The 15,049-nt window shown below is 42.1% G+C and overlaps 1 protein-coding gene across 1 annotated transcript in view; it reads left to right on the top strand.

Moving 5' to 3' along the window:
* The window catches only part of B3GLCT (beta 3-glucosyltransferase), a 540,453-nt gene that overhangs the window by 1,155 nt on the left and 524,249 nt on the right, over window positions 1-15,049 (top strand). The window lies entirely within an intron of this gene.

The following is a 15,049-nucleotide window of genomic DNA, read 5'->3' on the forward strand; positions in this document are numbered from 1 at the left end:
TTTACTCCCTCATCTTTGGGGTCACTAGTTTTCTACTGTCCCCTCTAGAAATGTCTCTGCAGGTAAGTGATAATTGGCATTCCCAGTATGCACAGGGGCTTTAGCTAATGCAGTGAAACCTTGACCTGGTCTCTATAAGCTCTGTCCATTGTGACAATAAAATGTGTTCTGTAATCCAGCTAGGTCCCCTCGCTCCTTAGCAGAGTGTTGACTTTTGCCCTGAGCTGCAGACCTGAATTGGCTGAGACAGACTGGTTACTATGGACATGCCGTCTGACAGGTTGTTAGAGAAGCAACTTGGCAGTAGTCACCCCAGGCTACTAATCTCTGGCTTTATTACACTGCAATTAAACCTGGCAGTATTGCATTTTTCTTTTTTGCTGTTGCATTAAATATTAGCACAGTGCCTTAGTGTAAGTTTCTTTAGAACCCCCATAGTAGAGTGACTAGATGCTTCACATAGGGGAGGTCTTGGTGTGAACAGGCAGCAGAGTCATATTTGTATTCGGCAACCATGCTTGATAATGATATAGCTGCCAATATTTATATGCTAAAAGTGTGGGTTACCTGTGGGGGCCTGAAATACACACACATATATATTGTAGGGAACAGCTCACATGGTGGGGTCGGCAATGGCAGTATTCACACAGGCAGCAGGTTTCAAACGTCCAAGAGGATGTCTATTTAAATGAGTTTAGGCACAAAGCACAGTGCAAACTAAACCTGAGCCTGTCCGGCTCTAACTAAACATCAGGAAACCTCTATCCTACTGTGGGCCTAATGTCTGTCCCCGAGCAAACTCACAAAAATGTCCATAAAGGAAGGTTCAGACCTGGTAGGTTGTGGCTGCTTCTCATCTCAGTCTCTCTAGCGCTCAAATCCGAACATCCCTTTACTATAGGGCTTCCTCCCTAGCACAGGAAGCCTCACCTGAGAACACTTTGAATTAGGGAAACCTGTGGTGGACTTGGGGTGTGGACTGGAGCACTCCCACTTCCAACTGGTCCTCCAGTCCAGGAAATCCAGCCCATGTAACTTAAAGGGGTACTCTGGCCCTAAGACATCTTATCCCCTTTCCAAAGCATAGGGGGTAAGATGTCTGACCACTGGGGACCCCGCAATCTAGCATTCGGCACCCACCTCTTTAAGCTGCACGCCGCACTGACAGCTCACAAACTGCCGGGTGCCGACCACAGGGCCGGAGTATCGTGACATCACACGGGCGGAGTCGTGACATCACGATATTCCACCCCGTGGCTGGCACCCGCCATTTTTTGAGCTGGCAGTGCGGCGTGCAGCTTAAAGAGGTTGGTGTCGAATGCAAGATTGCGCGGGACCCCAGCGGCAGGAGTACCCCTTTAATAATAAAAATGTATCTTTACTAGTACTAGCCTCTTATTTAATGTCCTGTGGCTATTATTATTATTAATATTACTATTATTCTTATTATTACTATTATTCTTATTAATAAAAATACCTTTACTAGTACTAGCCTCTCATTATTGTTCTGTGGCATAATAATAATAATAAATAAAAAAAAAATGATGATATTAAGTTAATTATTTATAAAAACACCTTAACAAGTACTAGCCTTGTATCTATTGTTCTGTGGCTATTATTATTATTATTATTATTATAATTATTATTATTAATAATAATTTTTTATTTTTTTTTCTATTAAGTCCTTGATTTCAGGGCACTTTTTCCATTCAATCTTTTGTCTAGCTCCTATCTTTATTATAAAGTGTATGGGCAGATGCTGGTCACACAGACTCTTTTGACATCTTTTACAGTACATTGGACTTATCACACTTGACATCATACCTTCGGCTGTCCAGGCATGCTGGAAGTTGTAGTTTTGCAACAGCTGGAGGCACGCTTGTTGGAAAACACTGATCTAGATGCATCTAGCAGTTCCTTTTTATTATCCATACAACTACTTGTTTCTTGAAACATTTATAACAAATAAACTGAGATCTTTGTCATAGTCAAAGCAAATCTGAGATTGTAACAATTTATGCTCATTCCAAATATTCCAACATTGACAATGTATCAGTTCATCGGAGATGTAGGAAATCTGTAATTCCGGGGGTCTCCAACTAGGTTTTGCCCCCAGGGTAAAGCATTCTCCAATCTGGGAGGTATCGATGCAGTAAATGTTCTGGGTTGAATGTATATTTAGTGGTAAAGAGGAGACTGTGAATTGTGTATAGAGACCATTCACAGAAAGGATATCAGAGTCCTAGAAAAATTAGTAAGTCACAGAATAGGACCTAAAATCTAATTTTATTAACTTGCCCCTAAAAAGGAACCTACTGGTTCCATAAATGCTCAAAGAGCCACAACAACACAACAAAAGATAGTAATAGCAATATAATGAGCACACAGCTCATACAGACAGTACATCTGATAAAGCAAGTGAATCAACCACCAATAATAGTGTAGTCATATACAAATAGAATATTAAGATATACACCAGAGTATCCACAGATAAATGTCCTATTGAACCCTATCCCCCATGGCTCAGGTAGTAGCTCAGGGCAGGACAACTGGATGGGTGGGGAGTGGAACCTGATAGTCCCTAGCGATAAACTGCTCTAGGACCTATGCCTAGGCGGAATTGTTGTCCTAAAAAGGATGGTCCCGCTCCTCCCGCTTTACATTACTGCTCTTGTGTATAGAGCAGTAATGTAAATGATACATTCCCTGCCCTGTCAGTTATATGGCTGCAGATTTTGTGTTTTCCGGTTTATTTATATCCTTATATCCATACTAGATGAGGGATTTCACTTGGTACCTAAAGTACAGTGTTTGGTTTGATATGTGTATTTGTTAAAAAGGCACTGTTATTTGAACAAACTTTGCATAGATCAATAGTGCAAGTAAATATAAGAAGCATTGTAATAGGGATCAACCGATTATCGGCTTGGGCGATATTATCGGCCGATAATCACGATTTTGGGCATTATCGGTATCGGCAATTACCTTGCCGATAATCCGATAATGGCCCACCGCACCGCATCGCACCCCCCACCGCACCGCCCCGGCCCATTGCCTCCCCCATCCCCGGTTTCATAATTACCTGTTCCCGGGGCCCAGGGTCCACGCTACTTCTGGCTTCTGCTGCGTCCTGCGTTACGCTGTGCGCAGTGACGTGATGCAACGTCACCGTCAGTGCGCACAGTGACAGCTCAGGAGGATGCCACCGGAGCCAGATGTAGAGTGGACCCCGAGCCCCGGTAACAGGTAATTATAAAACCGGGGATGGGGGAAGCAATGGGGCCGGGGCGGTGCGGTGGGGCTTGCGATGCGGGGCGGTAGGGGGCGAGGAGCGGGGCGCCGGTGGGGGGGCGGTCGCGGTGGCGGTGATAGGACTCAGGACCTCCGGACAGGCAGGGGGAGAGAAGCCGCTGCAGTTCATTGATTTAAAGCGCCGGCTTTAAATCAATGATCTGCAGCAGTGTCGCGGGGGAAATAAATAGCCGATAACTTATACCGGAATATCGGTATAAGTTATCGGCTATCGGCCCTAACCTCCACCGAGTATCGGTATCGGCCCTAATAACACGATATCGGTCGATCCCTACATTGTAATATATCTCATTAGACAAAAATGCTTCTTTCTCATATTATCAAAGGTCTTTCCTCTCCTGCCAGGCTTTAACCTGTTAAGGACCCAGGGCATACGGGTATGTCCTGACACCCTGGTACTTAAGGACCCAGGACGTACCTGTACACCCGTGGGAATTTCAGACCCCGCCGGGCGGGGACCGGACCTGACGGGGGTGACTGCTGATATCGATCAGCAGGCACCCTGCACAAATGCCCAGGGGGGGGGGTCATCAGACACCCTCCCCCCCCCATTCACACCGACGATTTGCGGCTATTCTGGGTCATACGGGTCTATGGTGACCCGAAAGTAAGGGGGGTCGCGGTTGTCCAAGACACCCACGATCCCTCTGAAGGGATAGGAGTGAGGTGGCAGGGGTGCCACCCCACCTATTGGTCGTATAGAAGCGACGACCAATAGCAGATCGGGGACGGGGGGGTTAACTTTCGGTTTCCCCCGTTCTGACCACCCACAATAGGCGGGGCAGAACGGGGAAACCGAAGAGGACCAACGGCAGAAGATCCACTTGCCTATTGGCGGAGGCTGTGGGCGGCTATCGGCTGCAGTGATCGGCGGGCGGCGATGTCATGCGGCTGGCTCCCTGGATCGTATGGAAGCCGGTGAGTTGCCTAGCAACATCTGGAGAGCTACAGTTTGAGACCACTATACAATGGTCTCTAAACTGTAGCCCTCCAGATGTTTCAAAACTACAACTCCCAGCATGCCCAGACAGCTGTGTGGGCATGCTGGGATTTGTAGTTTTGCAACAGCTGGAGGGCTACAGTTTAAAGACCAATGCACAGTGATCTCTAAACTGTGGCCCTCTAGAACTTGCAAAACTACAACTCCTAGCATGCCCACACAGCAGTTTGCTGTCTGGGCATGCTGGGATTTGTAGTTTTGCAACATCTCGAGGGCCACAGTTTTAAGATCACTGTGCAGTGGTCTCTAAACTGTAGCCCTCCAGATGTTGCAAAACTGCAAATCCCAGCAGGCCCAACCAGCAAACGGCTGTCTCGGCATGCTGGGAGTTGTAGTTGCGTACCTCCAGCTGTTCCATAACTACATCTCCCAGCATGCCCTTTGGCGATCAGTTCATGCTGGGAGTTGTAGTTTTGAAACAGCTGGAGGCACACTGGTTGGAAAATACTGAGTTAGGTAGCAGAACCTAACTGAAGGTTTTCCAACCAGTGTGCCTCCAGCTGTTGCAAAAGTACAACTCCCAGCAAGCACAGTCTGTCAGTGCATGCTGGGATTTGTAGTTTTGAAACAGCTGGAGGTTTTTTACATTCACATGGGCGAGTTTACAGTAAGTTTCCTGCTTGAAGTTTGAGCTGCGTCCAATTTTTTGCCAATTTTTTGCCAATTTAACACATTTAACAAATTTAACGAAAAGTTGTCAAACACCTGTGGGGTGTTAAGGCTCACTGTACCCCCTGTTATGTTCCTTGAGGGGTGTAGTTTCCAAAATAGTATGCCATGTGTTTATTTTTTTTATTTTTTTTGCTGTTCTAGCACCACAGGGGCTTCTTAAATGTGACATGCACCCCAAAAACCATTTCAGAAAAACTCACTCTCCAAAATCCCACTGTCGCTCCTTCCCTTCTGAGCCCTCTAGTGCACCCGCCGAACACTTGACATCCACATTTGAGGTATTTCCTTACTCGAGAGAAATTGGGTTACACATTTTAGGAAGATTTACCCCTTGTAAAAATTCAAAAATTGGGTCTACAAGAACACGCTAGTTTTTACACTAGCGTGTTCTTGTAGACCCAATTTTTGAATAAAGATTTTGAATTTTCTCCTTCAATTTGCTGCTATTCCTGTGAAACACCTAAAGGGTTAACAAACCTTTTGAATGTCATTTTGAATACTTTGAGGGGTGCAGTTTTTATAATGGGGTCATTTATGGCGTATTTATAATAGGAAGGCCCTTCAAATCCACTTCAAAACTGAACTGGTCCCTGAAAAATTTCGATTTTGAAAATTTTGTGGAAAATTGCTGCTGAACTTTGAAGCCCTCTGATGTCTTCCAAAAGTAAAAACATGTCAACTTTATGATGCAAACATAAAGTAGACATATTGTATATGTGAATCAATATATAATTAATTTGGAATATTCATTTTCCTTATAAGCAGAGAGCTTTAAAGTAAAAAAAGACTAAATTTTTAAATTTTTCATAAAATGTTGGAATTTTTCACCAAGTAATGATGCAAGTGTCAACAGCATTTTACCACTAACATAAAGCAGCATATGTCACGAAAAAACATTCTCGGAATCAGAATGAAAGGTAAAAGCATCCCAGAGTTATTAATGCTTAAAGTGACAGTGGTCAGATGTGCAAAAAATGGCCAGGTCCTACACTGAAAATTATCTGGGTCCTTAAGGAGTTAAAGGGGGTACTCCAGTGGAATTATTATTATTTTTTTTTTTTAAATCAACTGGTGCCAGAAAGTTTAACAGATTTGTCTCATTCAAATACATAGGATCAGTTCTACAATCCGTTTCCCTCTGGTGCTTTTACTACAGCGCTCGGGGTAACGAGGTAACACCACCGGACGACACACATATGTGAAGGGGCCTAACAGCTCTTCTAGCGTTATTGAAAAGATCATTTATCTGAAGATGGAATATAATGCATTCAGGTAATATTTCCGTGCTGCAGGAGCAGATACTGGCTCAGGGGAGTAAGAGGCTCACCTTCTGTCAGCATCGCTACACCTCTGTCAGCAGCGCTGCACATTGCGCAGGTGTACTTTTTTTTCCTTCATTGATTTAAGTCTCAATATTGAACTGGGCTTACGGTGTTTTTTTTTGTTTTTTTTGTTTTGTTTTTTAACAGAGGGGTACAAATGGGCAACTTACACTACTGGGCCAGGATTTCATGATGACCTAATAGAATGTTTGGTGCTGCAGTCTCTGCTGTAGGAAGTTGGAGGAGAGTCCTCAATTGGATTTCTGCACTAACTAAGGATTGTGAAATAGTTGTTGCTATGTCATGGTATCTGTTCTGCCACTTACTGGGCACATATGATCTTACTTATTATATAACTTTTTCTACAGAGATTGGCATTATTCACATTGCTCCTTGACTCCATTGGGGCTCACTATGTAAATTGTAAATTAAAGAGAACCTCTGGCCAACCCCAAAAAAAATGAGATTGCATTATTGTTAAGTGTTTTGAGTGCCCTGATCACACATCTTGTACAGTTTCTTCATACGCCCCTCCAAACCCCAAATATGAGAGTTTATTGTTTAACTTTTAATTCAGGGAGATAGTCAGATGGGAGTGAACTTAATTTTAATAGAAGTAAAAATCGGTTGATGGGTGGGATTATACAGTCAGGGGGTGTATTTGGCAGACACTTCCCTCAATGTACAACATTCTCGCCCCTTGACTGTATAATCCTGCCCATAACCTGAGTCACTCCCATTATTAAAATTAAGGTCACCCCACCTAACTATCTGACAAACTCGATTTGTGTGTTGTGTTGTGTTTCAGTACCATTGAAATGAATGGAACGAGCACAACCTAAGGACAGGAGTGGCGCTATTCATGTCGAATCCTGGATAGCCCCTTTGACCTTCCAGTATGTCTTTTTAGAGTGTGGGAAGAAGTAGTAGCACCCACAGGAAATTCATGCAGATTCCATGCTGATATTGTCCTTACTCCAGCACATCCGTGGTAACCACTGAGCCAATGTCCTTTTATTTGATCATCACACACATTTCATGCTTTGATGTCCTGGCTTTAAAGGGGTACTCCAAAGAAGAAATTTGTTTTTAAATCAACTGGTGGCGGAAAGTTATGTGAATTTGCAAATTAATTCTATTGATAAAAAAACGAAAACAAAAAACACTCAAGCCTTCCAGTACTTACCCACTGCTTCTGCGGAGGGAGTCACAAAGTTTTTCCAGTCTGACCACAGTGCTATCTGCTGACACCTTTGTCTATGTCAGGAACTGTCCAGTGAAGGAGAAAATCCCCATAGCAAACCTATTCTGCTCTTGGCTGTTTCTGACACAGACAGAGGTGGCAGCATAGAACACCATATCTGACTGGAAAGACTACATGACTTCATCCCATCCAGAGAAGCAGCTGCTAAGTACTAAAAGTCTTGATTTTATTATTTTTTAAATAGAAGTTATTTACAAATACGTATACATTTCTTGCACCAGTTGATTTGAAATGTGTTTTTATTTTTATTTTTTTTCAAGAATACCCTTTAAAGTAGGGTCTGACTACTTGAGGGGCAAAACCTATGGACTCAGCCTTACTTTTGGTTTTGACGTGAGGTTTGTTGAAGCTTGCATTAATGTGACTTACGCCTTGATTAAAATGATAATAGTTTCTCAGGAGGCATATTTTTAATTTGTCGCCTGTAAACATCGCCTGTGATTTGCACTAAAATTGCCATTCCCGTCTCAATTTAAAATCTTTAATGTGAGCTGCAGTTTTAATCATCTTCCCTCTGTTTGATGACTTATGTGATTCCCAACTTATTTGGGAATCACTTAACCAAAAAAAAGAGTTAAAAGAAACAAAAAGGAGGGGTGCGCTTCCAGGCTCTAGTGTACGTTCGCACAGCCAGATATTCTGCAGGTTTAGCCACAGCAAAATGTTATACTGCAGAAATTCTGCTGGGGCTTTGGCCCACTTCTTTTCTGCAGCAGAAAACTTGCAGATGAGCCACCTGTGCGAACCTACCCCTAAAGTATTGGCCATTAGGTGTCTCACTTCTCTGCAAACTGCTGTCCACTGCCAGTTAGGAGAATTCCTTCTCTAGTGGCAGAGAGACCAAGAGGGAACTCAGAAAGTTGTGGTAAAGCTATGTAGGTGGAGAGAGTGACTATCCATGTAATCTGAGCCAGTTTGCTTCCACAGGGACGGTGTGTCTGAAAGTTTTATTTAGGTCTCGCATAAATAGTTCTGGGCACCTGCTCCTTGTGTACCTTGCCATCCTCATGAGTGGTTTACTTTTATGACCAAGGCTGCTTTTTTGACTTAACACCTTCCTTTCTGTAATCCTACCTTTCCCCTCTATTTGGATTGCATTATAATCAGGATGTAACCCCTTCCTTGCTGTGCTGCTGGTATTTCCTTTTTACTTGCAGAACCTCTTTTAAACTCAGAGCATCAATATCCCCATTCTCCCCATTTACTATCAGTAGGGCTGCATTTTAAATCATCTCCCACCACAGTGCCAGACAGTTAATTCCACTTTCTACAGCACTATGTCATGGCACAGCAGAGAGAAGTAGCTGCTGTCCTGTGATTGGCCAGAGAAGTAAAGAAAAACTGTCCAGGTGTGAGTACTGCTGGCAAACAACCCAGCTGTGGACCTGCCACACTGAAAAGGAGAGAATAAGAAATAGCTGTGCATGATGGAGGGGACTCTAAAGCTATGTGCGGACATAATGTTGTATGCTGGTGCTCAGACCACACTGGAATGTGCCCTCCCATTGGCAGCTATGCATTCTATGTGTTGTCCTCACAAAGAATGATCAGGTTCATTCTTTGTATGGTCATGGAAAACGGAATTTCTGTGCCAATTTCCGGACTCTGCTGCTCTGGAATCTCCTGCGGAATTCCCCACGGAGATTCCCGATGTGCAAACATGGCCCAAGGGGCTCTATAATAGCAGTGAGAGCAGTAAAATCACCTTGTCACAACTCTGAAGGGTCACCTTGAGGTTTTTTTTTTTTATTAATTTGAAAGTACCGAAACGCTTTAATTTTGGGAAACACTTAAAGCAACCATCAAATGCCTTTTAGAATATACAATGTTAGGATATTTTTGCAATTCATGGGTGAGAATAAAATGAAGGCGTAGGCAGCAATATATTTAAAATGGCAATTATTCTGTGCAAATTATTTTGCTGCTTGGGAAGGTGGTGTTAAATAATAGGGATCGACCGATTATCGGATTGGCCGATATGATCAGCCGATATTCACGATTTTGTTAGTTATCAGTATTGGCATCTAACCTTGCCGCTAATGCCTCTTGCCCGTGACACCCGGGCCAGAAGAATGGTGCTGCTGACCACGGCAGCCCTGTGTGAGAACCGCAGTGGCTGCCTGGGAGAGGCGCTTTGAACTCTGATGTGGCGCTGCTGCGCTTAGACTGCGGTGCTGCTTGTCCTCGGGGCACAGGGCCCTGCCTTAAAATGCCCAAAAATTAAAATGCACGGAATATCGGTATAAGTTATCGGCTATCGGCCTAAAAGTTCTCAGGTTATCGGTATCGGCTCTAAAAAATCAATATCGGTCGATCCCTATTAAATAACCCATTGATCTACATTAACTGAGGAATGTCAGCAGAATCCTAACTACAGTGGTTCACAACCAGGGTGCCTCCAGCTGTTGCAAAACGGCATCTCCAAGTATGCCAGACAGCCACCACATTGGTATCAAACCAGGGTGCCTCCAGCTGTTGCAAAACTACAACACACAGATTCCCCTCTGGCTGTCCGGCCATGCTGGGAGTTGTAGTTTTGCATGAGCTGAAGACACTGTCAGGAAAAAATTGCCTTAGCATGTCAGTGCAACCGTGATCTTTATATTTTTAATAAAAAAATTAAAAAAATTCCTTGCAGACTTGGCAGATGACAAGCTGCCATTTATATAAAATATTTTGTTAATTTCTCTGCAGCCCTGTATTAATTATTATTATTAATAATATAAATAATATTCATAATATTTATATTATTCATTTAATTAATTTAGTTGTTTTATTATTAACATTCTATTAGAGAACTGTTGGTCATGCATTTCCCTATTACCGTATATCATGAACTGCATTGTAATGTCCTGTTTGAAGAATTGAGTGAATGACATGTTGTGCGTTATGTGGACAGTGTGCACAGTCCTTGGGTCAGAGCAGCGACCTGTGATGACTTTTTTTTTTTTTTTCTTTCCTCACTTGTCTATTCCTGGTCTTGATGGAAGGTTCATACAGTGCAGATTGTTTCTGAATAGCCTGCTGATCTTGTGTGGGCAGTATATACTTCACTTCTGATTGTTGCTATGGACAGCGATGTGTTTTAAGGTTCTCGATGTTGTGGGAAGATGGAAATGCAGACAGTAGGAGACTTGGTTCTGTTTACTGGAAGAAGCAATACGGGCAAATTTCTTTTACCCTTGTTTTTTCAGACATAATTAAAAATTGGCAATTTTTTTTTTTTTGCTAATTACGGCAGTGTGAGTGTAGCCTAAAATATACAGGCAAATACAGGCAGAATTGTTAAACACTACTGTGTAAAAACAACCTCAAAATCAGCATGTCATTTTATTTTGATGTACCGGCAGTTTTTCGTGTGTCCTTTTTGTTTGTGTGTGTTTGGGGTGAGCTGGACCGCAGAGTGAAGGCAAAAGGGCCAACAAGTGCTAAGCATCTCTGGGAATCCTTCAAGACTGTTGGAAGACCATTTCAGGTGACTACCTCTTGAAGCTCATCAAGAGAATGAGTGTGCAAAGCAATAATCAAAGCAAAAGGTGGCTACTTTGAGGAAGCTAGAATATGACATATTTTCAGTTGTTTCACACTTTTTTGTTATGTCTATAATTCCACATGTGTTAATTCATAGTTTTGATGCCTTCAGTGTGAATCTACAATTTTCATAGTCATGAAAATAAAGAAAACTTAGAATGAGAAGGTGTGTCCAAACTTTTGGTCTGTAATAAATAAATATATATAGTGTGTGTTTCATGGCTGTAAATGTTGACACCCCTGAAATTTTTCTAGAAAATGAAGTATTTCCCTCAGAAAAGGATTGCAGTAACACATGTTTTGCTATACACATGTTTATTCTCTCTGTGTGTAATGGAACTAAACAAAAAAAAAATGGAGTAAAAACAGTAAATTGGACAAATGTCACACCGAACTCCAAAAGTGTCATGGACAAAATTATTGGCACCCTTTAAAGGAGTTCTCCAAAGAATAGGGGATAAGATGCCTGATCGCGGGAGTCCTGCCGCTGGGGACCCCCGTGATCTTGCACGCGGCACCCTGTTTATAATCCGTCTCCGGAGTATGTTCGCTCCGGGTCTGATTACCGGCGACCACAGGGCCGATGGTGTGTGACATCACTTCTCCGCCCCCGTATGACGTCCCGCTCCGCCCCTCAATGCAAGCCTATTTCTGGGTTCTTTTTGACCTATGTTTTGGGTCATTGTCCTGCTGGAAGACACAAGATCTCAGACGCAAACCCAGCTTTCTGACACTGGGCTGTACAGTGCGACCCAAAATCTGTTGGTAATCCTCAGATTTCATGATGCCTTGCACACAGCCAGTGCCAGAGACAACAAAACAACCCCAAAACATAATTGAACCTCCACCATATTTCACTGTAGGTACTGTGTTCTTTTCTTTGTAGGCCTCATTCCATTTTCAGTAAACAGTAGAATTAGTTGCTTTACCAAAAAAGCTCTATCTTAGTCTCATCTGTCCACAAGACCTTTTCCCAGAAGGATTTTGGCTTATTCAAGTTCATTTTGGCAAAATGTAGTCTTGCTTTTTTATGTCTGTGTCAGCAGTGGGGTCCTTCTGGGTCTCCTGCCATATCGTTTAATTTCATTTAAATGTCGACGGATAGTTTGCGCTGATACTGATGCTTCCTGAGCCTGCAGGACAGTTTGAATGTCTTTGGAACTTGTTTGGGGCTGCTTATCCACCATCCGGACTATCCTGCATTGACACCTTTCATCAATTTTTCTCTCCTGCCACGCCCAGGGAGATTTGCTACAGTGCCATGGGTTACAAACTTCTTGATAATGTTGCGCACTGTGGACAAAGGCAAATCTGGATCTCTGGAGATGGACTTGTAGCCTTGAGATTGTTGATATTTTTCCACAATTTTGGTTCTCAAGTCCTCAGACAGTTTTCTTCTCCTCTTTCTGTTGGCCATGCTTAGTGTGGCACAAACAGGCACACAATGCAAATAATTATCTTCTTTCATGTGTTATTTTTATATTGCCCACACGTTACTTGCCCAAGGTGAGTTTAAAGGAGCATCACATTATTTTTCCACAATTTTGAAAGGATGCCAATAATTTTGTCCAGACCATTTTTGGAGTTTGGTTTGACCTTATGTCCAATTTGCTTTTTTTCCCTCCCCTTTGTGGTTTAGTTCCAATACACACAAAGGGAATAAACATGTGTATAGCAAAACATGTGTTCCTGCAATCCTTTTCTGTGAGAAATACTTAATTTTCTAGAAAAACTTCAGGGGTGCCAACATTTACGGCCATAACTGTGTGTGTGTGTATGTGTGTGTATATATATATATATATATATATATATATATATATATATATATATAATATACTAGCTGAGTACCCGGCGTTGCACGGTTTCTCCTTCCTAATCCTTGTTGGGGAGGAAAATCAACAAAGGAGGAAGCTTTTGACTTCATATCCCGTCCTCATATATTATTGTCATATCCTAACCCCATATCCCGTCCATATACCCCAACTTCCTATCCCGACCTCCTATCCCGACCTCTCATCCCAACCCGTAATATGGTAATACCAGGTATTGAAATATCTCCAGCCGTACGGAAGTTATGTGGGAACATACATTTCCCATTGATTTGCATGGGACATTAAACAAAAACCCTGACCCACACAAATGGGGTAGTTAAGGGTCAAATTAACTATCCTGTATTTTAAGATGACATATAAGTAACATGTGACCAAGTATTATCAAAGTATCTCCAGCCGTTTGGAAGTTATTCAGTAACATATATTTCCCATAGACTTGTATGGGACTTTAAACATAAACCCCGCCCCTGGCAAATGGGGGTGAGTAAGGGTTAAATCACCTATCCTATGTTTGTTGCTGACATATAAGTAACATATGTGCCAAGTTTCATGTTAACATCTTTAGCCGTTTGGACGTGATGCTGGAACATACATACATACATACATACATACATACATACACACATACACACACACACTTGGAGTTTTATATATATATATATATATATATATATATATATAAAATGTTGTTTTCTTTCAGAACCACACTGTAAAGAAAGTTGTCACTGTTGTTGTTTTAAATTTTTTTTTTTTTTTTTTTAGTATAAAAAAATTTGGAGCAGTAAATCTTCAGCAAGTAGGAACAATTTGATGTAGATTTTCTGTTCATAACTTCACAGCAGATTTTGTACACAGAAAATGAGGTCAAATCGGCAGCATATCTCCTCCTGCTCTCCCATAAAGATACATGGACGGGCGTGTTGGCCACTGTTTCATGCAGTATTCTATAGTAAACTATGCACCGAGCAGAGGTCGCACCGTGCATGGTCTAGCAGGGGCTAGCAGCTGCTAGATAAGCTGATAAGTACTGGAAGGATTAAGATTTTTAAATAGTAATTTACAAAGCTTTTTAACTTTCTGGCACCAGTTAATAAAAAAAATTAAAGTTTTCCACCGGAGTACCCCTTTTCAATGTTGTGTTTATTATTCAGATCATAATATCTGTTGTTTTCATACATTATGGCATTTACTTATAGTAAGGTGCCAGGGTATGTTTACATGTATTATGAAGCAGGTTTTGTGATATGTTGGCAGTCTTGAAAAAGATGTTTACCACAAAATTTGCACGCGTAAAGCTGCTGTCACAGACAGGATTTTACGTTTGACCCGTGTATGAAACATCGGCCTTAGAAAGCACCTCCCCCCATATAGTGTGTAAAAGTTTCTTCCTGCTATCTACAGAGTTCAAAATCCCATCTGGCATTAAAGAGGTATTCCGGCCAAATACATCTTATCCCCTATCCAAAGGACTGGAGGTGAAATATCACCCCACGCCCCCTCTGTTCCTAGCGGCATGGCGTGACGTTTCCGAGACTGGAGACTCAGCCCCGCTTAAAATGCGGGTGCTGCACAGAGATCGCAAGGGGTCCCAGTGTCAAGCCCCCTGTGACCAGGCATTTTATCCCCTATGCTTTGTATAGGGGATAAGATGTATTTGGCCAGAATACCCCTTTAACTGCGCCATGAAAACTGTGTGTCGGTAGCTTTGTGACATGGTTTTCATCTATTTTCTCCATGGCTTTAGTGTGAAAGTAGTACACATATTATACACAACTATAAATAACATTAAAGGGGTATTCCAGGCAAAAACTTTTTTATATATATATCAACTGGCTCCGGAAAGTTAAACAGATTTGTAAATTACTTCTATTAAAAAATCTTAATCCTTCCAATAGTTATTAGCTTCTGAAGTTTTCTGTCTAACTGCTCAATGATGATGTCACATCATGGGAGCTGTGCATGATGGGAGAATATCCCCATAGGAACTGCACAGCTCCCGGGACGTGAGTCATCAGAGAGCAGTTAGACAGAAAACAACAACTCAACTTCAGAAGCTAATAACTATTGCAAGGATTAAGATTTTTTAATCAAAGTAATTTACAAATCTGTTTAACTT

This window comes from Hyla sarda, chromosome 2, assembly GCF_029499605.1.
Source record: "Hyla sarda isolate aHylSar1 chromosome 2, aHylSar1.hap1, whole genome shotgun sequence".
NCBI classification, from domain to species: Eukaryota; Metazoa; Chordata; class Amphibia; order Anura; family Hylidae; genus Hyla; species Hyla sarda.